The sequence below is a fragment of the Myodes glareolus genome, chromosome 1 (assembly GCF_982192425.1).
Source record: "Myodes glareolus chromosome 1, mMyoGla1.1, whole genome shotgun sequence".
Lineage (NCBI taxonomy): Eukaryota > Metazoa > Chordata > Mammalia > Rodentia > Cricetidae > Myodes > Myodes glareolus.
The window spans coordinates 104,464,215-104,490,172 of NC_142026.1; the positions used below are offsets into that span (position 1 = coordinate 104,464,215).

The 25,958-nt window shown below is 40.2% G+C and overlaps 1 pseudogene; it reads right to left on the reverse strand.

The window, feature by feature from the left end:
* Window positions 1-11,920, reverse strand: part of LOC148123544 (cofilin-1-like) — a 42,444-nt pseudogene extending 30,524 nt beyond the window's left edge.
* Window positions 11,921-25,958: the final 14,038 nt, after the last annotated feature.

The following is a 25,958-nucleotide window of genomic DNA, read 5'->3' on the forward strand; positions in this document are numbered from 1 at the left end:
ATTTCTCATCTAGGCAGCTGGGAACTAACAAGCAGCCTCCAGCTACAGCCATCTATGATCTATACCTATCTATAATCATCTATAATCTATACACATCTACAACCCCACCATGAAGAGCAGGTAGTAGCATCTAAATGCCTTCAAAGATATGGAATCACCCGGGGAGTGAGGCTAGATTAAGAAAAATATGCCTAATCACTTTTCAATTGTTTCAGTTTTTATTTCTAAATCTTCATTTAATGATTTTGATGTTGTTTGGTAGGACACTTTCAGTCAACTCTGACTACATTTTAAGTGTTTCTCTATTGAGTGAAATTTCCCACCATACTATCATAAATTCAGGTTCTAACATTTGTTAAAGTGTGTTTCAGTGGTTACAGAGAATTTTCAGAATTTTACCTTACAATTTTCTACCTCCACACCATTGCTGTTCTTATTTTTCAACTGTAAATGGGTACTCACATTTCATCCTGTATAGATCATCATTTTTCTTTTTTTATCATTTTTACTGACCTCTACATTTTTCTCTGCTCCTCTCTCTACCTCTCCCCTCCGTTTCAACCCTCTTTCAAGGTCCCCATGCTCCCAATTTACTCAGGAGATCTTGTCTTTTTCTACTTCCCATGTAGATTAGATCTATGTATGTCTCTCTTAGTGTCCTCATTGTTGTCTAGGTTCTCTGGGATTATGATTTGTGGGCTGGTCTTCTTTGTTTTATGTTTAAAAGCCACTTATGAGTGAGTACATGTGATAATTGTCTTTCTGGGTCTGTGTTCCCTCACTCAAAATGATGTTTTCTAGCTCTATCCATTTTCCTGCAAAATTCAAGATGTTGTTATATTTTTCTGCTGTGTAGTACTCCATTGTGTAAAGACCATCATTTTTCTATGGCCCAATTAATAGCCTATGTCTAGGGCTTTTAATTTCCAACAGCCAGATCTTACCTATGACTCTCTCTCTCTCTCTCTCTCTCTCTCTCTCTCTCTCTCTCTCTCTCTCTGTGTGTGTGTGTGTTTCTTTTCTCCCTCCCTCCCTCTTTTCTTTCCTCCTTGCAGTCATTCAGAACTGCAGATACTGAAAGTTAGGTATGGTTTTCTCTCGACTGCCAGTCTATATTGAAGAAGCATACAAACTAAAAATATCTACTAATCCTTGACTCTTTCACTTGCAATCTGGCCATTGTGAGAATGTCTAGGCTCCCATGACACTGGGGAGGCTGCATGGTTGTATGTTTTTAGGTTTGCTCATGAGATTTCGAAATGGCAGAGGTATTTTGTTGCAAGACACCATGTAGAGTCCTGGATCATGGGTCCTTTGTAGAAGAATTCAAAGGCTGCAATGAATAAGTTTCATTGATAGTTTTATAGTATGCTTGAACATATTTATTAGTCCTGTAGCAGCCATCTTTGTTTTCCTGGCCTTTTGAAAAATTCTATAAGCACAACATTCCACTTTCTGCCCAAACACAGTATAATGGATTCTGTTTTCTGAATTTAAACTTGTTAACCCACAAAATGCTCTTCTTATTGGGGCATAATATCTTGCTTTTCTCTGTAATATATTTTACTGTGCTCTCATTTTCTCTACAAGATCAGTTAGCCCATTTTGGATAGAAACTACATCTACCCTACCTTACATTTGCATAGAAGACTCTCACTGATTGGACCTGGTACCTTAGCAAACTCTCAGGAGCTCTGTGAGGATTTTAACACAGTGATGCTTATGAACACAGAAAAAATTACAACCATTAGATTTTTGGGTTCAGTAGCCTCACAAAGGGAGATCATGCACACACAGAAATTACTGAACACTAAGGACATCTTGAACCAAAAATGTTTCACATAGCACTTTTATTCTAGGTACTAAGAGAGATGGAGGAGTCTCGGAATATATAATCCCTATTGTTCAGAAATGAAGACAAATATGGCCAGCATGGGAACTGATTAGATAAAAAAAAAGGAATATTGGGACTTCCTTTGAGTTTAAATTAGGTTGATTCTCAAATACAGTTCTTTAACTTGGTTGGAAGTCATGGGAATGCTCCAGTACTTACTGTCAGTAGAGGAAGCAGTCATATTTTTTGGGTAGCCCCCCTGAGTCTTCTTCTCCATCTTTCTATATCTTCGATGCCCTAGTATTGCAGCATTCTAGTGGCTTGAATGAAGCAAATGAGCATATAGCCGAGGCCAAGCACAGGCAGAGAGCCTCTCTGGAGCAGTGGTGGAGATGAAAGGCTGCATTCTGATTGTTGGCATGCCAGCCCATAGTTTTTGCCCAATAATATTTATGCAGCTGAGAAGAGTATGTTAGTTTCGTGTTCTTTCAACATAGGAATCAGAGCTGTTTTCTCAGAAGATGGGTCTCCAATGGAATGCATGTGTTTTCCAGCATCTAATGAGCTCATCTTCAGATCCTGGGGACCCTAAATACCACAACTGTGGGCTAAGCTGGGAGAGTCCTTCCCATACAGAATTCCGATTAGATTCCAAACTTTAGATGATTGTGTTTCAGAACCAGACTTGAAGCATGTTGGGGATTTATAGCCTGTGAGTTGAATTCATTTTGGTTACTGAGGTTTCGCATTCATCTGAAAGAACTAGAATTAGTATAAGGAAATGGTTTATCAAATAGGTTTCAACTCAGCCAAATTCTCAAGATTGCTCAGGAATTGTGTTCCAAACCCAGGACCTCATCTACCAAAAAGTGCCAATTAGGGGTTTGAAACATAGCACACCAAGTCAACTCAGATTTGCCTAATGAGAATTCTAGTCGGTGTTCTCTGGGAAGCAGCCAGGCTCTGAGGCAGAAGTGTGTGGGACTGGAGGATTCTTCATTGACAAGCAACTTCCATTTAAGAAAAAATGTAAAGCCATAAGCACATTATTCTACTAAGTAGGGCTTGTTAAGGACAAGCTGGCGACAATTCCTACAGCCATCCATTGTGTGCGCATGTAGTGTGTGTGTGTGGGGGGCATGGCATTTGTATGCATTTGTGTGGGTGTGAAGGTACAAGCGTGTGTAAGAAGGACAGAAATTGTTGTCATGGATTTCTTCTTCAGTTGCTTCTGCAGCTTATGATTTGAGAAAGTGGTTTACTTTGTGATTTCCTGAACTTGGAGCTCATTGGTTTGCTAGGCTGGCCAGTTAATACACCCCAGGGAGCTGTCTGTCTCCCACTCCTTCCCAACACTGGAGCTACACATGCACTCTCATGCACAGGTTTCAAATGGGGAGTAGGAATCAGAACTCGGGTCCTTTATGCTTGTTCAAAGGCACATCACCTGCTGAGCCACTTCTCTAGCCCCTCTTAAATCATATTTTTAAAAAATTTTTTAAGGCTTATTATTTTTTATCTTATGTGTATGAGTGTTTTTGCATACATGCTTGTATGTGTACCATGTGCTTGCCCCATGCCAGCAGAGATTAGAAGAAGGAATGGGATTCCCTGAACCTGGTTGTTAAGGATGGATACTTAGAATTGGACCTCATCCCCTACAAGAGCAAGAAGTGCCCTTAACCTGATTCCCTGCAAGAAGAGGAAATATCCTTAGCCTATCAGCCATCTCTCTAGCCACTTATTACATTATTTATAGAGTTTTCAATATGTTCATTTTTATTTTATTTACTTTAATTAAAATACAATTACTTCATTTTACTCTTTCCCTTCTTCCTCCCAAACCCTTCGATGCCCCTTTTACTGCCTCTCAAATTCACTGTCCCCTTTACTTGATTATTATTGCTACATATGTATGAATAAATGTATGAATGCCACCCACTGAGTCCATTTAGTGTTACTTGTAACCATATGACTTCATACCTAACCACTACATATTGGATAGAGTAATTAGAGAGCATCTCCCTATAGAAGACCAGTTCTTCTCTCAGAAGTCATTGGTTGACTATAGTTCTTAGTCTAGGGTGGGGTCCCATGTGATTTCTTCCTTCCTCATTACCTTGTCTATTGGTGGTGTCATTTTGGAGGGTCTTTTTTTAAGCAACCATACAGTTGCAGTATCATGGGCATATGACTCCCTTGTCACTTTGGGGAGACACAATCTCATGGCAAACTTCATGGCTATCTGGCTCTTACTGTCTTTCTACCCCATCTTCTACCATGTTCTCTGAGTTTTAATGGTGGGATTTATGTTGTAGATGTGTCAACCAGGGATGGGCATCCCATAATCAGCTGTTCTTTGCATTTCTACCAGTTGTGGTTTTTTGTGATGTTCTCCATGTGTTGCAAAGAGAAGCTACCTTGATGAGCAGTGAGCATCATGTAACTGTGAGTGTGAAGACAAGTACTTCGACTGCAGTTAGGAATTATTCTGATCAAGTAAAGTGGCATGGGTAGGTTTTCCTCTAAGATCTATGACCTCACTAGCCTCGGGTGTTTGTCTCAGTTTCCAGTCCCAGGCATGATTCTTTTCATGTTGAGTGAGCCTTGCAACCAATTAGACAGCTGTTGATTACTGTGAAGACAGGAATGCCACTATTGCACCTTTAGAAACACCTTGCTGTATTGGCCATTGTTTGTAACACAAGGGGCCAGCTTGTTGGGGTTTCTGTTTCTCCCAGTACCCCAACAGCCGGCAAGCAACAAAGAAAATCACACACAGGACTCCATAAGGTTATAAACTGATTGGCCCATTAGGTCAGGCTTCTTGTTAACTCTTATAACTTATGTTACCCCATTATCTTTATCTACATTAGCCACATTGGCTCCGTACCTTTCTCAGCTGGGCAAGTTACATGCTGCCTCTTTGGTGGTCTGCGCAGGAGTGCCAAAGGAACCTCCCTGCTTCCCAGAATTCTCCTGTTCTCATTGCATCACCTCTACTTCCTGTCTGGTTTTCCCGCCTATACTTCCTGCCTGGCCAATCAGCGTTTTATTAAAATACATGATTGACAGAATACAGATAATTCTCCCGCACCAATTGTTGTTCTTCAGAGACATCACAGCTAGGTAGGATGACTGATTGCTTTTCTCCTTTGGCCATTTCCCTAGCACCTTCTGACACTATAAACACTAGTTCTCCGGGAAGCATTTTTTTCAGGTCGTATCCAGCTCTAGTCTTTTGAGTCTCGTGTCCAAAATACACAATGGTTTTAGCAATAGGGAATTACTTTCAACCTCTTAGAGGCAACCAAGGATAACAGAAATAGCCCGTAGTGTGTGTGTGTGTGTGTGTGTGTGTGTGTGTGAGTGAGTCTCTTAAATAACTCTGTCCAATAACTAAAAAAGTTTCTCATGCCTGGTTCTAGGGTTTTTGTTGGATGGTCTATGGCTCTTGGGGGTCATATGTTGTCTTGACGATAATTATGCTGAATGGGATAAGATGAAATCCCAAGACAGTTGTAATTTGCATTTCAAGGTGGCCAAGGATGTTGAACACTTTTAAAAGTATTTATTGGCACCTGTATGCCTTCTTTTGAGTATACCCATTTAATCCACTGGCTTCTTTATTGATTATCCTAACTAGTTAGTCGATATAAAGTGGTCAGCCCTAAAAACAAATACATACAAGCAGCACTAAACAGGTTTAGCGGTTGTATTTGCTTAATTATTCATATCTCTCCCCACTTCAGTATGTGTGTGTGTGTTTAAGACAAGAATAATTAAAGAAAAAGAGGCCATGAACTTGAGAAAAAGCTGGAGCAGGTATGGAAGAGTTTGTAGGAAGAGAGAGGGTGATGTAATTTGTAATTATATTTTCATTTAAAAGAAAATGATTTTGGTGTTTCTTGAGATTTAATTATTATAGTTATTACTTAGTTACCATTAATACTGTTTAAATAATGCATTAATAATAAGTATTTCTTAATGCTCTGATATACAACTGGTAAAGGTTGTTTCCCCCTTCTTCAGGCTGTCTTTACTCTATGACTATTTACTAAAAAGTAAAAAGCTTTGTAGAAGCTGTGTAGAAGCCCTTTAACTTCATGTCCCAGCACTTGTCAGATCTTGCAATTTCCCACTTTTTGCAATCCTGTTCAGAAAACCTTTGATTATGTCTGTATCTTGAGGGGTTTCCACTCTTGTCCTCTAGAAGTTTCAAAGTCTCATTAATGTCTTTGATCCATTTGGTATTGCCTTTATTTTCAGTTGATGTTTATGTATCCAGTAAGCATGATCTTCTACATATTGAGATACAACTTTCCTAACACACGTTGTTAAAAATTAGGTAGCCGTGACCGTGGCTCATGTATGGCTGCTGGCTGCTCTATATTTCCCTTAACCTTGATGGTGGCTTTTATGGTAGCACTATGACTCTAGCATTATCTGATAGCAGCTATTGGTTGTCTCCAGCACTGCCTTTTGTCCTAAGAAGAACTTTAACTATTGAAGTATTGAGGATTTTGTGTTCCCCTATGAATTTTGAGATTACTTCTAAGCATTCCTTTCATAGAAACTTTTCTTTACATGGTTATATTTTCTTCCCATCTTTGGTTCACATGTGCTTAGCTCCTACTACATAACTCAAATTTAGTTATCCTTTTTTAATTGTTTTTATTGAGCTATAGATTTTTCTCCATTTCCCTCCCTTTCTCCCCCTCCCCTTCTATCCTCTCCCATAATTCCTATGTTCCCAATTTACTCGGGAGATCTTGTCTTTTTCTATTTCCCATGTAAATTAGATCCATGTATGTCTCTCTTAGAACCCTTTTTGTTATCTAGGTTCTCTGGGGTTGTGAATTGTAAACTGACTTTTCTTTGCTTTATGTCTAAAAACCACTTATCAGTGAGTGCACATTATATTTCTCTTTCTGGGTCTGTTACCTGAGTCAATATGATATTTTCTAGATACAACCATTTGTCAGTAAGTTTGAAGATTCATTGTTTTTTTCTGCTGTGTAGTACTCCACTGCATAAATGTACCACATTTTCCTAATCCATTCTTTGGTTAAGGGGCATTTAGGTTGTTTCCAGGTTCTGACTATGGCAAACAATGCTGCTATGAACATAGTTGAGCACATGTCCTTGTGTGGGGTATGATTGAGCATCCTTTGGGTTTTTACCCAAAACAGATATTAATGGGTCTTGAGGTAGGTTGTTTCCTAATTTTCTGAGAAATCACCATACTGATTTCCAAAGCATCTTAACCAGTTTGCACCCCCAGCAGCAATGGAGGAGTGTTCCATTTACTCCACATCCTCTCCAGCATAAGCTGTCGTCAGTGTTTTTGATCTGGGCCCTTCTGACAGGTGTAAGATGGAATCTCAGAGTTATTTTGGTTTGCATTTTTCTGGCGGCTAAGGATGCTGGGCATTTCCTTATGAGTATTTCAGCCATTTTAGATTCCTCTGTTGAGAGTTCGCTGTTTAGGTCTGTATCCCAGTTTTTAAAATGGATCATTTGTTCTTTTAATGAGCAATTTCTTGAGTTCTTTGTATATTTTGGAGATCAGTCCTCTGTCTGATGTAGGTTTGGTGAAGATCTTTTTCCATTTTGTAGGCTACCATTTTGTCTTGTTGAACGTGTCCTTTGCTTTGTGAAGCTTCTTGGTTTCAGGAGGTCGCATTTATTATGTGTTGCTTTCAACGTCTATGCTACTAGAAACCTTGATGTACAAACACAGAGCTTCCAAGAAAAATTGTCCTGGGTAGGAGAACTCATTATCAGAAAGATACTCAGACAACACCATGAATAAATGGAAGATACAAAGAAAAGAAGTAATTTTTTGCTCAGAATACGGGGTGAAAATAAGACAGGGGACAGCTCCTCGTAGGCAAGTAAGGCCGTGTAGAAGGTAAATCATAAACTAGTCACACAATGACACTGCCCTAGATGTTGAGTCAGAGGGGTGTGTGACCCTGCTGATGGAGCATGCACTCTTGTCTCAAAACCCTGCAAAAACTGTAGCATTATCTTTTATTTATTTCTAGTTTGTGATAATTAGGCTGAAATGCAAATGAGTGAAATGCTTTAAACTGCCCTTAACTTCTTTATTGGAATCTAAGAATAGGTCATCTTCCGTTTCGTGGCAAGTGCCTGTGGACGCACATAACAAATGCCACAAACTGGGGCTTTCGGGGAACAAAATTTTGTCTCTTTACGCCAAAGCAGTAATAATTTCAATGAAAGAAGATTTCAAGTATTATACATACCAGTTACAACAGAGAAACGACACATCATTGAGCAGACGTTGTCAAGTGGCGGTGCCTAAGAAACACATCCGAACATCCCACAAGCCCTGCATACTGCAAGGTTGCCTGTGGTGGTTTGAATGAAAATGGTCTCCCAGGCTCATAACGTGTATGCTTAGTTCCCAGTTGATGAAATGTTTGGAAGGGAATAGGAGGTGTGACTTCTGTTTCAGAAGTATGACTTCAGCCTCTGTTTGGAATGTCTATGGTTGGGAAATCTTGGACTTCCCAGGTGAGGCCATGGGTTGATCCAGGTGAGATACAGTGGTTTGAAGCAAGGGTACTAGCTAGATGTGTGTTATAAAGAGACAGAGTCAGCAGGTATCATGTCAGATTATCCGTGAAAGAAGATTTAAGGATATTGCCAAGAATATAGCCTCAACCACTGGAAGGATGGAGCTTTCCATTGGTGGAAATTGGAAATGTTCAGGAATTTAAAAATAAAAGGATACTTGGAATTCAGAGTCTGGACACAGTAAAGTTAAAACTGCATTAAGTATATAATGTTTCCTTGTCCTCTGACATACCATACATTCTCCTTCACACACACACACACACACACACACACACACACCCATATGCACTTGCGTTTTCCATAATAATCCACCATCTAGACTACAGATTTGGCTTAGTCTAGACTAAACCTTTGGCTTCCTGACTCTGTTAGCTGAATGAACCAGCACCAGGAGAACCTGGTACAGTGTGTCTACTGTTCCTAGACAAGGTGATTCCTAACATGAAGAGTGTGGTGACATTTTTTCAACATGACTTAGAACATTTCTGATGCATGAGACTTTCCAGAGTTCCAGAGTTAGTGTTTTGTTTTCCCTTCCAAAGGAAAGATTAACCTCCAGACTTCAGACCAAGTTTGGGACAAAAATAATCTTGATGTTGCTGCTACCCTGGAGAAACAGGAAATGAATGCAGCCATCAGAAAGAGTTCTCATTTAGTGTTAAGCCCAAACCCCAACTTTTCTCCTAACTATTGCTTACTGGATGCTTAAAAATAAGAGTCCCTGGATCCTCTTTGCTGAGGAAATGCCTACTCAGGGTTCTACAAGGCTTTTATCATAGTTTGTCATATAAACGTATCAATACCAATCCCATTCACTATGGCCTTGTTTCTTTCTTTGACTGCACTTCTACACTGTTCCTCCCTGATATGAGAATGCATTCTGAGTCATATCTGATCGCCATGGAGGGATCAGGTACCTATAGAATGTCACATGCCTGAATTTACAAGAATGGGTTAATGGAATGAGAGAGACTAGAGAAACTCTAGGGTATAAGTGCCTTACATCTGCATGCCATATTCAGTTGTATTCCTCCAGGGCCCACATCCAGGTTCTGTGAGTGGCTGGTCATGAAACTGTTCCCTGCTACCACAATTCTCTGCTCAAACCTAACTGATATGGGAAGTCCTTCTGTATATGTGTTGCTTTTATTGGTTAATGAATAAAGAACTGTTTTGGCCTGTGATAAGGTAGAGTTAGGTGGGGAAACTAAACTGAATGCTGGGAGAAAGAAGGTGGGGTTAGTGAGACACCATATAGCTGCCCACAGGAGACAGATGCTCTGGAACCTTGCCAGTGAGCACAACCATGTGGTGATTAATAACACAGATTAATAGAAATGGGGTAATTTAAGATGTAAGAACCAGCCAATAAGAAGCTAGAGCTAATAGGCCAAACAGTGATTTAAATAATATAGGTTCTATATGATTATTTCAAGTCAGGACTGTTGGTAAATGAACTAGCAGCCTCTGCCAGCACCTAACAGAAGATTTTTGGGAACAATGTGGTTGAGGAAGCGGAGAAAAAGTGTTTTCATCCATGGCACATTTAATTTACATTAGTTTGAATCTCTTAAAGAAGATATAATTCAGACAAGAAGCTATGAGGAGTTTACTTAGTAAATAGCAAGCATAGTTACTAGTATAAGTAGAAAACTGCTTTGGTTATACCTTTTGAAAGATACATATGAAAATGTTAATATTGACCACATTTACTTTGTAGTTATATTCTCAAGGCATGTGCATAAATTACTCTGTTTATCTTCTTTTCACTTTCTATTTGTGTGTGTGTATGTGCACATGCATGTGTGTGTGTGCATGTGTTGTGTGTGTTAAGAATGAAGGTACCTGCAGAGTTCAGAAGAAAATGTTTGATCCCCTGCGGCTGGATTAAGAATAAGTTGTGTGTCTCCAGATGTGGGTGCTCGTAGTCATCTCTGAAGCCTCTGTTTATATTTCCTTCTTGGGATCAGCTAGACTGATTCAGAAGATGTTGTGGTGTGGAAACTGTAGGACTTGGTCAAGGACATACGATTTTTCCAGAGAAAACTGGGATTCCCAGTAAGGTCTTGTGGTGCGCGATATGAAACTTGGCCTATTGACTGTTATGTTAATACTGTAGGTCTTTCAAACAAATATTGTTAATATTTTCTAAATGAGTCACATCACTGTGTGTTCTTAAAACTGACACAACTGTTTTCGTTTAGAAATGAATGCAATCATAAATTTTCACCACTTCAGACTATTATATTTAATTATGTAGAATTTGAATGACTCGGCCATGAAATTCATATGTGCTAGCCAAAACGCAGACAGAAAAATAAGCAAATTCCATAAAAGCAGTCCAAAACTTAGCGTTATCTTGTTTTCCTTTAAGTTGTGCCCCACGGGTAATAACAGCCAAAAACTTCAGTTGCCCAAATATACACTCAGTGAAGCTCAAAAGTTTTAACACAGAAAGTGAAGTTTACCAGGTTATCTCACTAGAGTTTAAAATGGAAATTTCTCTTGCTGTTGTTGCTATTGCTGTTTGCCTTTGTTGTTTAAATTGAAGGTCCCTTACTGGTCCTGCTTCCATGAATGGCCAAGGATAAGGGAAAGGGGAGAGTGACCATCTGATGCCAGGAGAGTCATTTCCATATCTCATTTACACAGAGAACTAAACAGAGTCATTCTTAGGGTTAGAGGCTGGCAGCACGGGGTGGGGAAGGATGAGGAGCAGGAGTGTCCTTAGAACAATACAGGCTCCCCTCAAATTGGGTGCTTGGGAAGGGCCTTGGTCTGCTTCAATCCGAGAGGAATCAAAAGATCAGAAGCAGTTTGGGGAGAGAGAACCGCCAGGGATGGAGGCATTTGGCAGCTGAAGTGAAGGATTACTCTCTCCCCCTGTGGAATCCACCCCAGCCCCTCTGGTCTGGCAGGAAAGTAAAATTCTGCAACACCCGAGAGCAGTCCTGGGGGTGGCTAGGTGTTCCAGGTAGGGGACTGGAGGTGGCCAACAAAGGCTTGCCTTCAGGAAATAGAGGGTACTTCGTTTTTCTGCTAGGGTACCACGGTCCTTGACTTTCTCCTAGCAATTTGCTTGTGATTCGTGCTTGTTTCCTGTCAGCTTCTTCTTGATGGCATCCTTTGAGCCAGTGTAGATAATTTTGCTCTTAAGGGATGCACATTCAGGGGTCCTGATGGTGAACATCAGGTTCTACTTCCCCTCCTTGATTTGGTAGGTGGCTTTGTAGAGAGCATAGCAGCAATCCTTGACTGGTAGCATCTTGACAAAACTGGTGCAGGGGTTGTCCACAGTCTGCCTCACATCTCCTCCCAGGATGTCCTTGCCCTCCTCCAGGATGATGTTCTTGTCCTCACTCAGGCAGAAGACCACAGCCTTCTTGTGTTTCTTCACTTCTTCTGGCATTGAGGACCAACTAATTTCGTGTCATTGAACAATTTGATGACACCTTCCGAGGTAGCCAAACCAGAGGCCATGTTTCCGGAAACAAAAGGGAGACCAGGAGAGCTATAAAAGAACTGAAGCTCAGCATCTGACCGAAACTAAAATCGACATTTACATATGAACACATAACAATACAGGGAATATAGCCACACCCAGGGCAAGAAAAGACTTGTGGTACAGAAACTATACAGATACTCAGATGACTATGAGTTTAATGTCCTCTATGAATAGCTTAATGTCAGGAGCAGTGTAGAAATAGAAGGGTGGTCACTACTCAGACCAGGAAGTGTTTCAAAGGAATGAAAGCCGAAAGGACCACTCAGAGCAGAGAGATGTCTGCATAGAGCCTGTGGCTAAGATGAAAGAGAGGGAGGTATGGTAGAGGGATAAGATAGGCTTGTGTTGAACAGAGGGGTGTGGGTAAAGTGAGGGACCTGTGAAGGAAGGAAAAAAGCCCATTACTGGCTTCCAGATGAAATAAGAGCTCCACCCTAACCTTCCCCAGCCTCCTAAGCTGTCCTATATAGAAGAGACCCAGCAGAAAACTGCAGGACTAAGATTAGAAGTTGCTTAGAAAACGAATACCTTCGTCCACCCAGACACATGTCAAATGAAAAGGGTGAGTTCTGATCTGTGCCAAGAACCACCTCTCATTTATTCCAGGTTTTTCACATGGTAGTTCTAAGGGTAAAGTAGAAGCAGAAATAAATAGTAGAGATCTTCAGAAGATGGAGGACCAAGGAAGGAAATGTCTGCTAGAATCTCCAGAGAATGAACAGCAAAGGCGGAAACTAGTATCAGAAAATGGGGCAATGCCGAAATATCTCCAACTTTAACAACAACATAAAACAAGGGACTTCTCAAATGAGGGAAAACCTAGAGTCTGTCCCAGAGAGAGTGGCACCATTTGGGGAGCTCTCTATGCTTAGGTGACAGCAACCAATGACAGCAGATGGTAGAAGCCAAGGCTTAAGACAGAAGCTCAGAAAAATCTGGACTTGCACTTTGAGTAACAGACATTGTAAAGAGAAGAAAAAGGAGGGGGGAGTGCCAGCACTGACAGAAGAGGAGGTGCCACCCACTCACTCAGCTTGCTTGCAACAGCTGCCGGGTCCCATTTAAACAAGATTCCTGCTGAGTCAGTGGCTGGACAGCCCCAGGCGCTCTGTGAACTGCCTGTTAGGGAAACCTCACCGCATGTGTCATGGGACTATACACTGAAACCTGGCCAGATTAATACCTGCAGTCTAAAGGGAAGATGCTCATAATCAGAACCATATTGCATTCAGCAAGATGAAACCCTGACTGGAGCCAGAGTCATCAGGGAAACAGACTTGGGATTCAAGTGGCATACAGAACTTCAAAGGATCATCGCACAGGAAGAGGTCCAACATTTACAACCCAATCCGTGAAGATTGGACCAGCATCTCTGGCCCAGTTTTTCAAAGAGCTCCTTGAGGTAAAGGCAAGTACAAGCAACCAGTCTTCTGAAGGTATAAGCAACATCTGAAACCCAGCCTCATACAAGAGCTCTTTGAGTGTGACAGGTCTTATATTTATAAGACCAGGAAATAACCTTGAGACTCAGGATGGACCAAAAGGCAAAGCAGAAAGCACAATCTGTAGCCATCTATTCTTATTTATTTTCTTTTGCTTAATTCTGACTGCCAATAAACAAACAAACAAACAAACAAAACCCACTTTGTCCTGCTTTCTTCTTGTTTTCACCTTGCCCTTCCCTTCTTTCTCTTTTCATCTTCCTATATACAAGCTTTTCCAGGGCTCCCGTGTGTAGGCAACCTGAGAGCTGTGGCTGTTTGAAGTTACCTCTTTACATTTCCTTTCCTTAGTCTTTTATTTAGACTTTGAACCAAAACTTCCTTATCGTCTGTCTTTTTCCCCATCACTTCCTCATATGTTCACTATAGATGGCTCTCAAATAACCACCATTTCCCAAATAACCAACATGGAGACTTAATTTTACATGCTCAGCTGATAGCTCAGGCTTATTACTCACTAGCTCTTACAACTTAAATTAACCCTTATCCTGCCCAGCCAGCTTCTTTATTAAACCAATCAGAATGTAATTTACACAATGTACCAAAGGGTTATTCCACAAAAGTTTACACAAGTCTTCCTCCATTTTTTCTCTACCTCATTATTAATTATTTGTCTTTCTTTATTTATTCTTGTTCCACACAGTCATATTAACTAATACATCAGTAAGCACACACAGTGCTGTTCTACTTCTTAATGTGGTTGATGCCTAAGCAGTGATTATTTTTTCATTTGACTACTAATACCCTTTGATAATGATTGATTTTGATGACAGTATTCTATTCTCAGAGAATATTGAGGATAAATCCTGGTGCCCTAAAACAGCAGCCTTGCAGGGAAAAATGACGACATCTCAACCCTACTCCAGCCTAGTCATTGTGGAACACTGCATACATTGCCAATAAAAAAATAAGGATGATTTTTATTTGTTTGTTTGGTTGGTTGGTTTTGTTTTTAGTTCAATCAGTGTCTCAATTACAGCCTGTCTAAGCTGCTTGCCAGGGATCATGAGCTTCACCTAGACTCTCCATCCCTTTCTAACTCACTAGACCACAAATCCCTTCCTTACAGGGACCCTATAGCCTGCCCATGTGGCACAGAGACATGGGTAATCTTCTTGTGCTCCCTGGTACAACCCTTCATGACTCCAGTCACCCTACAGCTGCATGTTTTATATTCATAGTCCAGGTTCAGTAGGGTGCACATAACCTGTGCTCTTACATGGTCTCAAGGATCTGCCTGATTCTACCCTGTCTATATACTTCCCAGTTCCCAGACCTACACTAGGTGCCACAAATAGAGCCCAACCCAACCTGGTGAGCCTTGTCTGTGCCCTTCTCAATGCCCTGGCAACATCTACAATGCCTTCTCCATCTACACTAGTCACACAACTAATATAAAGAGTCCAATTGTCCAGGTCTCATCATCAAAATAATGTGGAAGTTCAAGCAGTGTACTTCCCTTGATCCACCATTCCTATAAAAACAGTCACCAAAGAGAATCAGGACATGAAATCAGGACTTGAAATTCAAAAGGATGGTCACAAATGTCATCAAAGAATTCGAGGACTTTAAAGAGGACACCAACAGCCATCTCGGTGACTTTAAAGAGAGAATGAACTCAGAATAAGCACGTATCTGATATCTAAGGAGACACAAACTTAAAACTGAATGGCATGACAAAACAACATAGAACTTGAAAATGAAGAGATAGAAATACAGAAAAGAACTCAATTTGGAGACAAGACAGAGATGAAAAATCCAATAACCCAACTAGAAAACTCAAAGGAAAGCCTCACAAATAGAATGGATCAAATAAAAGAGAGAATATGAGACCTAAGGATAAAGTAGTGAAAACAGACCAAACAAGCAAACATGAAAATTTTAAAAAGGCACAGGAAAGGAACATGCAGGAAACAAGGGATACCATGAAAAGACCGAATCATCAAAATATAAAGATAGATGAGGGAAAAGAACCCCAACTCAATTGCATAGACCAGATCTTCAATAAGATCATAGAACAAAACTTCTCTAAACTAATGAAAGACACACTCATATAGATATCAGAAACACATAAAATGTCAAATAGACAAGACCAGAAAAAAATCTCCCTGTAATAGATAGTTAAAACATTAAAAACATAGAACAAATAGGGCGTTGAAAGCTTCAAGAGAAAAAAAGTCCTATATAAAATATAACCCACCAGAATAACAAAAATAAATTTAAGAAAGAACAGAATTGTGAGATCTATGGAACATAGATTAAGACAAATATATGAATCATGAAAATAGAAGAAGAAATGCTAAAGGAACAGAAAACATTTTCAATAAAATTATAACAGAAAATGTCTCAAATCTTGAAAAAGAGATGCCCATGTAGGTGTATGAAGCATTTATAACATTAAACAAACAAAGCTAAAAGAACCTCCTATATCATATTATAGTCAAAATACACAGAACACACTAAAGACACAGAACACATAAAATAAGCTAGAAACTTCAAGAAACATAAAGCTATATATAAAGGTAGGCTCATCAAAATAGGATATTACTCAGCAGGAAAAAAATTAAAAAGCAAGGAGGGTGTGTGATGATATATTTCAAGTCCTGGAAGATAATAACTGTCAACCTAGACTAATTATACTCAGAAAAAACTGTCATAACTGGAGAAAGAAAAACTTTTCACAGGAAGAGCAGACTAAAGGAATTTATGACCTCAGTGGTAGTTTGGATGTAATTAACCTTGATAAGTTCATAGGGAGTGACACTATTAGGAGGTGTGGCCTTATTGGAGGAAGTGTGTCACTGTGGGGGTGGGCTTTGAGGTTTCCTATGCTCAAGCTACACTGAGTTGAGACCACTTCCTGTTGCTTGCAGGTCAATATGTAGGACTGTCAGCTCCTTCTCTAGCACCCTGTCTGCCTGCCCACTGCCATGCCACACCACGATGATAATGACTAAACTTCTGAAAATGTAACTTACCCCAATTAAATGTTTTTTCCATTATAGGAGTCTATAAGTCAAGGTATCTCTTCACAGCAATAGAAACCCCACCTAAGACAACTACTACGCCAGTTGTAACAGTGGACACTGGGAGGAACTGTTAAGGCTGAGGAGAAAGATAAGTATATCTATGAGATCGCAGAAGAGAAGAAACCATGCTAGAACAGCAGTTAAGCAGATGAGGATAAAACACCAAGCACAACAGAAGTAACGAATGACAGAAATTAATGCTCACCTCTCAGTAGAGGTGTGGGGCTTCGTTGCTCACCCTTATGATGCTTTGGTCTCGGTATGTTGCATCACACAGTAGTCCATGTAGAGAGTTTTTCGTGTGATTGCATGGTCTACTAACATCTAGCCTTTTCATCATGATACACTCAAATTTTAAAGACAGCAACTTATCTTGAATATATATAATTTAGTCTTGCTTTTAGTCTGTCACAAGTCCCTCTCTGTGGTCATTTAGGACACTTAAAGATTTGTGAACCTCACCACAATGGTTTGGTTCAGTGTTCCCCTGTCATCAAATACATGGAAAACAAACCATGGTCTTCCATGGAGGAGCTCATAAAATCTAGCAGTCAGAAATCTATGTAAGCCATGTCCTAGACTTTTTGTTTTATATATTTCCCAGAATTCTGACTTGAAATGCTAACAGAGAAAATGCATGGAATTTAAAAAGGAAGAGTCAGTTGGTCTGCAGGAGAAGAGAGCTCAGACTGTTGCTTACACTACTATAATATCACGTTTGCTAAATATGCCATTGTCACATGGAATCATATGACTGATAAAATTCATGGGCTTCTTCAAGTATGCACAGTCAGCCTTTTGGAGTCATTGCTAAATAGGCCTGCAAAGATAGTTCTTTTGTTTGCTCATGAATTTCTAATGTGGTGGCACCAATTGTAAGCACATTTCTTTGCCTTCCTAGTTAAGGTTTTGTAGTTTTCACTGTGATGAAGGAAGTTAGACTTTGTATAAGAACTTATCCTTCTTTCTCCTGTTTTTAGGAATCATTACTAACTGTGTTTTTGAGAGGAAATAACTCTAACTTTAGGATCAGAAATTGTTCTGAAAGGAAAATGATGCTCAGAGAATTAAAATGAGTACTCCATATCCCTCAGCCAATGAGAAGATTCAGGACCAGAGTTCGGTTCCCCTCTACTCCAGACTCCACAAATGCTAGGAAATTACAGGGTTCCCACTCTCTAGACTCCCCAGCACCCCACGGTTATATAACCATGCTCACCCCATCACACTGCTCTTTTAGAATTTCCTACTTTTTTCATAATACTTCACGGCCTACTCAGAATTCAATTAGTTTAAGACAATTCATCAGTGCATCGAACCCACAATTTCTTATGCAAACACACTTTCAAGTCACAAGTACCACAAAAGCAAAATATGTAGAGTTGTTATTCTCCTTCCCCACTACCCACAAGTTCTACTCTTCAACACAAGTCCAAATACAAAGGAAGAAGAAATGTCTTCCATAAGATAAACTCCAGTGGCGTGACATGGTGGAGGTGTGACAGAAGGAAGAATGACCTGACGTTGGTTTGTGGAAAATTTCAGATCTGAAGAACAACTAGGAATTTGTCAAGATTGAGGCTGGGTGGGGGAAGCCTCACTCTCAAAATAGCCAAGTTTGCCTGAAATTTTTCCACTACTGTCTATAAAACCAGGTACAAGGTATACACAGAGCTAGGCTTAGACAAAGGAAGATGTCATTGTCATAATAGTCTTGCTGCATGTTCCAAGAAAAGAAAGCAGTTAGAGGAAGCAAAGAGAATTAATTCCCTTACACACCCTCCCAGCTGTAGGATTAGACAACCCACATCCCTGTAGCTTGTGGAAGAGAACACCCATTGAAGTTTGTACTCATCCATCCCCATCTCTGAGGAGCCACTGATGACTGAGAAGTTCCTAGAAGAGGGTGCTGCCACTTTTACAGAGTGGATAACTCAGCCAGCCCCTCACAAACTTTAGCAGGCTTTCTGACCTCTAAGATTGAAAGATTCCTGGTGCTAAATCCCACTCTTCAGTTACTAAGGCCTGGGTAAGGATTGAGAATGCTCATCCTTAACAGGTTTCCAGGTCAGGTTGGTGCTGCTGGTGCTGGGAACCACAGCTTTAAAATCTGTTTTGAGCTAAATGGGTCAGGCCGTCTGTTGTTTCTTGTCTTTAAAATGATGCTGGCCCTCTGCTATTGAATGAATCTGGTTCCTGAAAGCTGAAAGGATAAAGGCTTCCTTTCCAGAGTGACATTAATCAGAGATAGTGTAACCTGTAGAGCCTGGTGAGTGTGTGTGTGTGTGTGTGTGTGTGTGTGTGTGTGTGTGTGTGTGTGGCGGGGGGACAGGGCAAGGGGGCATGGTGGTTAGATTGTTAAGAGCATGCCATGAAAGGGGATGTTGGGAACCTGGCTCCAGTTCTGACTTGGACTTCTCCTCCTCTTCCTCTTCTACCCCTCCTTGATAACATCAAGTGCGTAGCTTACATCACCATGCACTGCCTCAGCATAGACCCCAAAGCAAGCTAGAGCCCCCAAAACCATGGGCAAATGCACGTTTCGTCTCTATAAGTTGATGACCTCAGATATTTTACTACAGGCATGCCAAGTTGACTAGCATAGTTCTCCGGGAAGCACCCCTGTCTCTCTTATCCTCGTAATCCACGCTCACACTGTGGCTTTCAACATTCTGGTACATTGGATGCTGCATGAAGTGAAATAATAAATGAATAAAATAATATTCATTCCTGGGGATCACTTTGGAATCAAATCTGCTATAAACATAAGGCAAAGTCAAGTGATTTTATGATTTGGGCATATCTGGGATGTTTCTAGGTTGAGAAAGTAAAACATAATTACATTTAATTTCTAGTAATATAGTGCTTTTCCTCCAATAACTTGATACAATCTTATTTCATTTTAGCACAGTGGTTCTCAACTTCCTAATCCTGTGGCCCTTTAATACAGTTCCTCATTTGGTGTTGTCCCCCAACCATTAAACTATTTCATTGCTACTTTACAACTGTAATTTTGCTACTGTTAAGAATTGTAATATAAACATCTGACATACTGGATATCTGACATGCAACCGCTGTGGGCGTTGTGACTCCCCCGTTGAGAACCTTCGTAAGAAAGAAATCATCACATTTGATTCCAGAAACAAAGTTATATAATGGGGTTTGTTATCTTACAACTCAACTCTATCTCTCAGAGTCATGTGACCCTACTGTTCTTCATCAACAGAGTGTGATCATTCACCAGAGAAATTTGGTTGGGTTGATGAGAGTAGTTACAAGATGCCCCCTTCAGTAATTTTACCTTTGTTAAATTTCAGACTTGGGCAACTGTCTTCATTTCCTTTCTTATACCATTTGGTCTATATTTCATCAATTTCTTTAACTTTTAATTTGAGATTCTTTCAGACATACAAAAATGTCAGGAATAGTACAAAGAATTCTCAGCTAATCTATATCAGATTAGCCAATTACTCACATTTTACTATAGTATCTCTTAATATACAATTAATATTGCATAATTACTGTACATCACCTATATAATTATTTTTGAATCACTTAAGAATAAGTTGCAGATAACCCATGGCTTTGTAAAATTTTAGGTTTCTTTTCCTAAAACTAAAGGCATTCTCCTGTGGGGCACAGGATGGCCAGCATCAGAAAATGAGCTTTAATTAGCTGCTAATCAAAGTTGCATACTCATTCCAATTTCACTAATTATTCAGTAAGATTTCTTTGCAAGCTGAGAGTCTAACCCAGGATTGTCTGAGTCTCATTACTATGTCTTTTCCGTCTCCTTAAACTTGGAGGCATACTTCAGCACTTTCTGATTTCTGTGCATTGTTTTTTAAAGTAGAGCACTGAAGTTTTGTGGAGTTGGTGACTCATGGTCATCCTCAGGTTCTGTTTTACAGCAGGAAGGAGGAAGCACCAACATTGTGTGCTTCTTGGAACTTCGAGTAAGGAAGCTCATGATGTCAGTGCATCCGAGCTCCAGTGTTGTTCTCTTTCTTCAATAGATAAAGACGGCTGCCTAAAAAAAGAACGAAACAAACCTACTTAGTAACACGTTATTAATAAGTACTTGAAGGAATATACTTCAATATTTTAAATATCCTTATTTATTCTGAACAGAAGAGATGGCTCAATGGTTAAGAGCACTGGCTACTCTCACAGATAATCCAGGTTCAATTCTCAGAACCCACATGGCAGCTCACAAGTTTGTAACTACAGATCCAGGGGATTTGTAATCTTTGGGCTCCCTGGACACCAGGCATACCACATGATGCACAGAAATACAAGCAGACAAAGTACATATAATGTAAGTAAACAAAAACGAAGACCCTATCTTTGCAAAAACTCATTAGTACCATTTTTACCTGAATCAGCAAAATTATTTTTATCAAATGACAATTTCTTACTTCCTTTACCTCTACCACAAAACAGACATTTCTTCTATTCCCCCCTTCTGTGCCTTTTCTATTTTATTAAATGTGTTATAATGCATTATTTTCTTATTTTACTATTACTATTTTATCTCTGTACGTGTGTGTTCCTGTATGCACGTGTACCTGTGGAGGCCACAGGGCAATGAAAGAGACTATATGGATGTAAGGGCCATATGAGACATTCCAGGTTTTTCAGGCTTTTTTTTTTGAGATTTTTTTTTATTAAATTATAAAAGTTTCCATTTCAGCCCCTCCTCCCAACACCCTCCCACTCCCCCCACTCCCTCTCCTCCTCCCTCTCCATCCCCTAGAGCAGTCAGGGTTTCCTGCCCTGTGGGAAGTTCAAGTTCCTCCCCTTCACCTTTCAGGCTTTTTTTTTGAGACAGGGTTTTTCTGTAGCTTTGGAGCCTGTCCTGGAATTAGCTCTGTAGACCAGGCTGTCATTGAACTCACAGAAATCCTCCTGCCTCTACGTCCCAATTCCTAAGACTAAAGGCGTGTGCCACCACCATTGGGCATAAAAATATTTTTTAAAAAATTAAGTATTTTTAAACTGTTAAATTTTGTGTGTGTGTGTGTGTGTGTGTGTGTGTGTGTGTGTGTGTGTGTGTGTGCACTGTCATGTAAAAATCCAAGTACCATGCTACCTTCTGGAGGTCAGCAGACAACTGGCGACATCAATTCTTTCTTTCCTTCTTCCACCAGATGGATTCATGTAAAGGGTTCTCAGTCTGTTGATCATGATCCCCTCTAAGAGGAAGCAAATAACCCTTTTATAAGGGTCAACTAAAAATATCAAAAATATTAGATATTTGCATTATTATGCAGGACAGTAGCAAAATTACAGTTATGAAGTAGCAATGAAATAATTTCGCGGTTGGGGCTCATGACAACATGAGAACTGTAATAAAGGGTCGCAGCATAGAAAGGTTGAGAACGACCTACTGACCCAGGTGGTCAAACTCAGTTTGTCAGGATCAACTGCAAGTGCCTTTGCCGACTGTGAAATCTCACTGAGTCCAAGTCTATAGCAACCTCTGGAAGCAAAGTAATAGAAGTTGAATTTGAATCCTTATTGAAGCACCAGCTTTTGTTAGGTGATCATAAATTGAAGATGTATGAAGCCAAACTGGGAATGGTGGCACAGACCTGGGACCTAGCACTTTGGAGATGGAGGCAGGAGAACCCAGCTTAGGACCAGCTTGAAATACATAGCAAGGCAGATATTTCAAAAAGTGAATGACTAAGCGTATTTCCCTGACTTTTGGAAATGTATATTTTTGACATATTATAAAATTTGTGCACTAGTTAAATACAGAGCATTGGAAATATTGTGAGGCCATGTTCTCCAGTTTCTTAAGCATCAAGAGTTTATCTTGTTGCCTCTTACAAATTCTGGGATATTATGGTTTACCATAATGTCATGAAAAAAAAATCATGTTTTCATCTTTAAGTGATTCGTTAATTTTGCAAAAGCAGAAAAGAAGACCAGTCAGTCATAACTGGGAAGGTTTACTATGGTGCCAAGCCCAACTTCATTGAATTTTTTGAGATACTAAAAACCATTTGAAGAGTCTCTTTCCTCACAGACTCTTGATTATGGAATGACTACTTTGTTCCATAAGTTATCCACAGGGCTGATTCAGACAGTTTGTGGCTCCTGGCTATAAAGAAATGAGAAAGAAAACCATGGGCTTTTGGTTTTTAAAACCGGTAAAGTTCTTCAGAGACGTGTATGACATTTATCAAGTCTCCTTCTTCTTGTTTTACAAGACAGTTGTGGCTGCATCAAATTTAAGATTTTCCACATATCACAAAATGCCCAACATCATTCTGGTGTGCGTTTGGTTTTGCAATCCCATCCATCACAGGCATTTATTCATTCCGCTGCAGTCTGCAGAGTCCTCAGGGCAACTCTGGGAATTTTTTAATAACTGCATCAATTCTTGGAAATAATTTTTCAATATCAAGTTGCTTTGTGATGTTACGATAAAACACTAACCCAAAGCATCTTGGGTGAAGAAAGGTTTATTTCATCATTTATGCGTTTCCAGACAAGAACTCAAGGCAGGAACTTGAAGGCAGGAGCCATACTTGCTGGTACATTCCTCATAGGAAGACTTGACAGCTTACTGGACGGGGGACAGGGCTTGGGACCTGGGGATGTGCCAAAGAGAAAAACTCCAGTAGGGGCACTGGTTGCATGGTACTTGGCCACACTATGGCCTTCACAGACACCAGAAAGTTAGGACTGGAGTAAGAAGGGGAAGCTTTGTTCAGCTTGAAGAGTGATGTGGAGAAATAGATGGCATACCGAGTGTTTAGCTGACTACAGGAAATTTAACCCTAGGACATCTTAAAATGGAGTTCACTTTGGCATCCCCTGTGAGCTAGGCACACCTGTCTGCTGCAGAGAGGCTTTCTGGAGAGCCGAGTACTTCCAGGGAGAAGACCACAGCCCACTTTGTCCTCTCTTCCAAGCCCTTCTGCACTCACAGGCCCCAGAGTCTTTCACACAGCTACCGGGGTCAGCTCTGTCTTTTAAATTTTTTCTTTCCTTTTTCCTCCTTTTATTTTATTTTTAACATTTGAGAAATATTACTTTGCTGTGGCTGCCAGATGTGATGACTACCTAATTTGTTCTGGTATAATAAAAACTTGGGAGTCAGGAATTGAGATAAAGACCTGTATACAGTATTCTTATCCCTAGTACACACATTAATGTCACTTACAAAGCCTAGAATGCTTAATTTAATTGGTGTTGAATAAGAGGTTCCCTTATTGGTCCAATATGCCAAACCTTGGACACCAACTCCCATGAGTCCTCAGGAAATAACTTTGCCATTTTAATGAAACTCTCAACTACCAGGGCAAGCATCCGTGAGCTGAGTGACAAGTTTCTTTGTTCTCTGCTGGTACAGCAACATTTACTGATAAAAGTTTGTCATTTTTTTTGTAAAAACTCTGCAGTTTTTAAAATGAGATGAAAATAGAAAATTAATTATTAGTTACATACACATACATACACTCTTAAATAACTCTAAATGTTAAAAAAATTAAATATGTAAAAATAGCTGAGAAATAAAAACCAGATAAAACTCTTTTAAAACCTGGTTAAAATAAAGAAATAAAAGACTACCTTGGTGTGAAAAAGTCAGGAAGCAATTTGATAAACCAGCATTGAAGAAAGAAAAAATAAATCAGTTTTTAACCTTGGATCACACAACGACAGGAAAATGCAAACAAAAGGAAAGAAACCAGTGGAGTTATATTCCTCCTCAGAACTCAGAACCGCAGAGGAGGAAGCTGATGGTCTCTGACCACTCAGTTGCTCTAATATTTACTCCCGGCTGTATGGAAATGTGGTTCTACCATCCTCTTATACCAATGCCTTTAGGACCAGGCCCTTGAAGACCTGCCTGAGAAATATCACAGGACCAAGTACTAAAAATCACTGTCTGCCAAGCCAGCCTCTTGCTATCATCCAGAAAAGTGGTACTGAATCTTGGACTCCAGAAAGTGCCCGTTCTTGGTCTCAGGATGTTAAACATGGCATGACGAAAGTTGCTAATGTTTGGCAAAGTAGTTTTTAAACATCAATTAGAAAGCCCTGTTATAAACACCCACCTCAATTCTATGGAAAACAATAGTACCCTTTGGGGTATTCTTGTTCACAAAATTCATGTTTTTGATTATGCCCTGCTTAGGTAAAATCTAGGAGGCTTTGTGCTTATATTTTATTGATTTATTATTCAATAATAAAAAGACTATGGCGTTCACCAGGCACTAGCAATGGCAACAGCAGTGCCCTGTCTCATGAAGCTTAGATCGTAAAGGAGACCGTGTTAACCGCAGTGCACATGGCAGCAGCTGGCCCTTGACTCTGCAGAGATTTGCCGCCCGCTCAGACACAAAAAGAAGGACACGTCACTTTTGTGCAGAAAATGAAGGAAGGCCTTCCTCTCAACCTTTTGCATGACTGTTCTCAATTCTCAGGCTCCATCCTCTATGCTGCTGAAATCAAAACCTACCCGAAAGAGAAAAACACAGTTTTATGTTCGCGTGTTTTTCATGCCCTAACAGCTTTCGATTCCTCAGCAACTAGCCGGGAGCTTGGGTCATTCAAGTGGAGCTTGCTTCTTTACCGATGATAAGCCAGACAATGCAGTGTGTGTCTCAGGATGCAGGTGAGAAGAGGAAGAAAGGCAACCTTCCGGAGTTTGGAGACCAGCGAAGCAATGTAGGGAATTCTGACGTTTAGATCAGATACTTCCATGTAATAAATATTTGTTGAATATTTCACCAGGCAGCTAGATTCCACAGATAGGGCGGTATTGTTTCTTTTTCAGACGTTAGGACTTTTGTATGTGCAATTGTTGGGTATAGGATACTTTTCGGCTCCCATTTCTAATTGGCAATCCGGTGGAAAAAAATAGTCTAATATGTCTGAGTGTAAAATAATCTTGGAGAGGCTCTGTGAAAGCATTGAGGCAAATGCAAATTGTGTCACCTTTTCAGCTTGAGGGCGTCTCAAGGAACAGTTCTAAAGACCCGGAGGCAGGGAGAGAGACTGAGCGTCACAAAGCATTCTAGCAGCTGAAACCCTACTCTTGTGATAAGCGCCAACCTTCTCTAAAGGGCTGTGACTGGCAGTTGTGGGACAATGGACAAACGAATGTGGAGAAGTGCACCCAACACATCCTTCCGAGGCTCTACACCCTGGCCTCACTGTTCTGAGGCTTTGTGGAGCGCCGCCAGAACTATCGGCCTGTCCAGGAAAGCTACATTCAGATCTTAAGATGAGAGATCAGAAAATTACCAATGGATTTGGATTCCTTCTTTCTTCTCTTTTTAAAAAAATCTCCTCCATTTAAAAATTTATTTTTAGAGTGACAAGCCACGCATATTGTGGTGCTTTGTAAAACTGAGAACATTTCAAGATACAGCTCAGAAATCCTCACTGTCAGCATGGCTATAGTTGGAGAAAGAACCTCCGAGAAGGTGGTTGAGATTACATGAGGTAAGGACTGGGAAGAT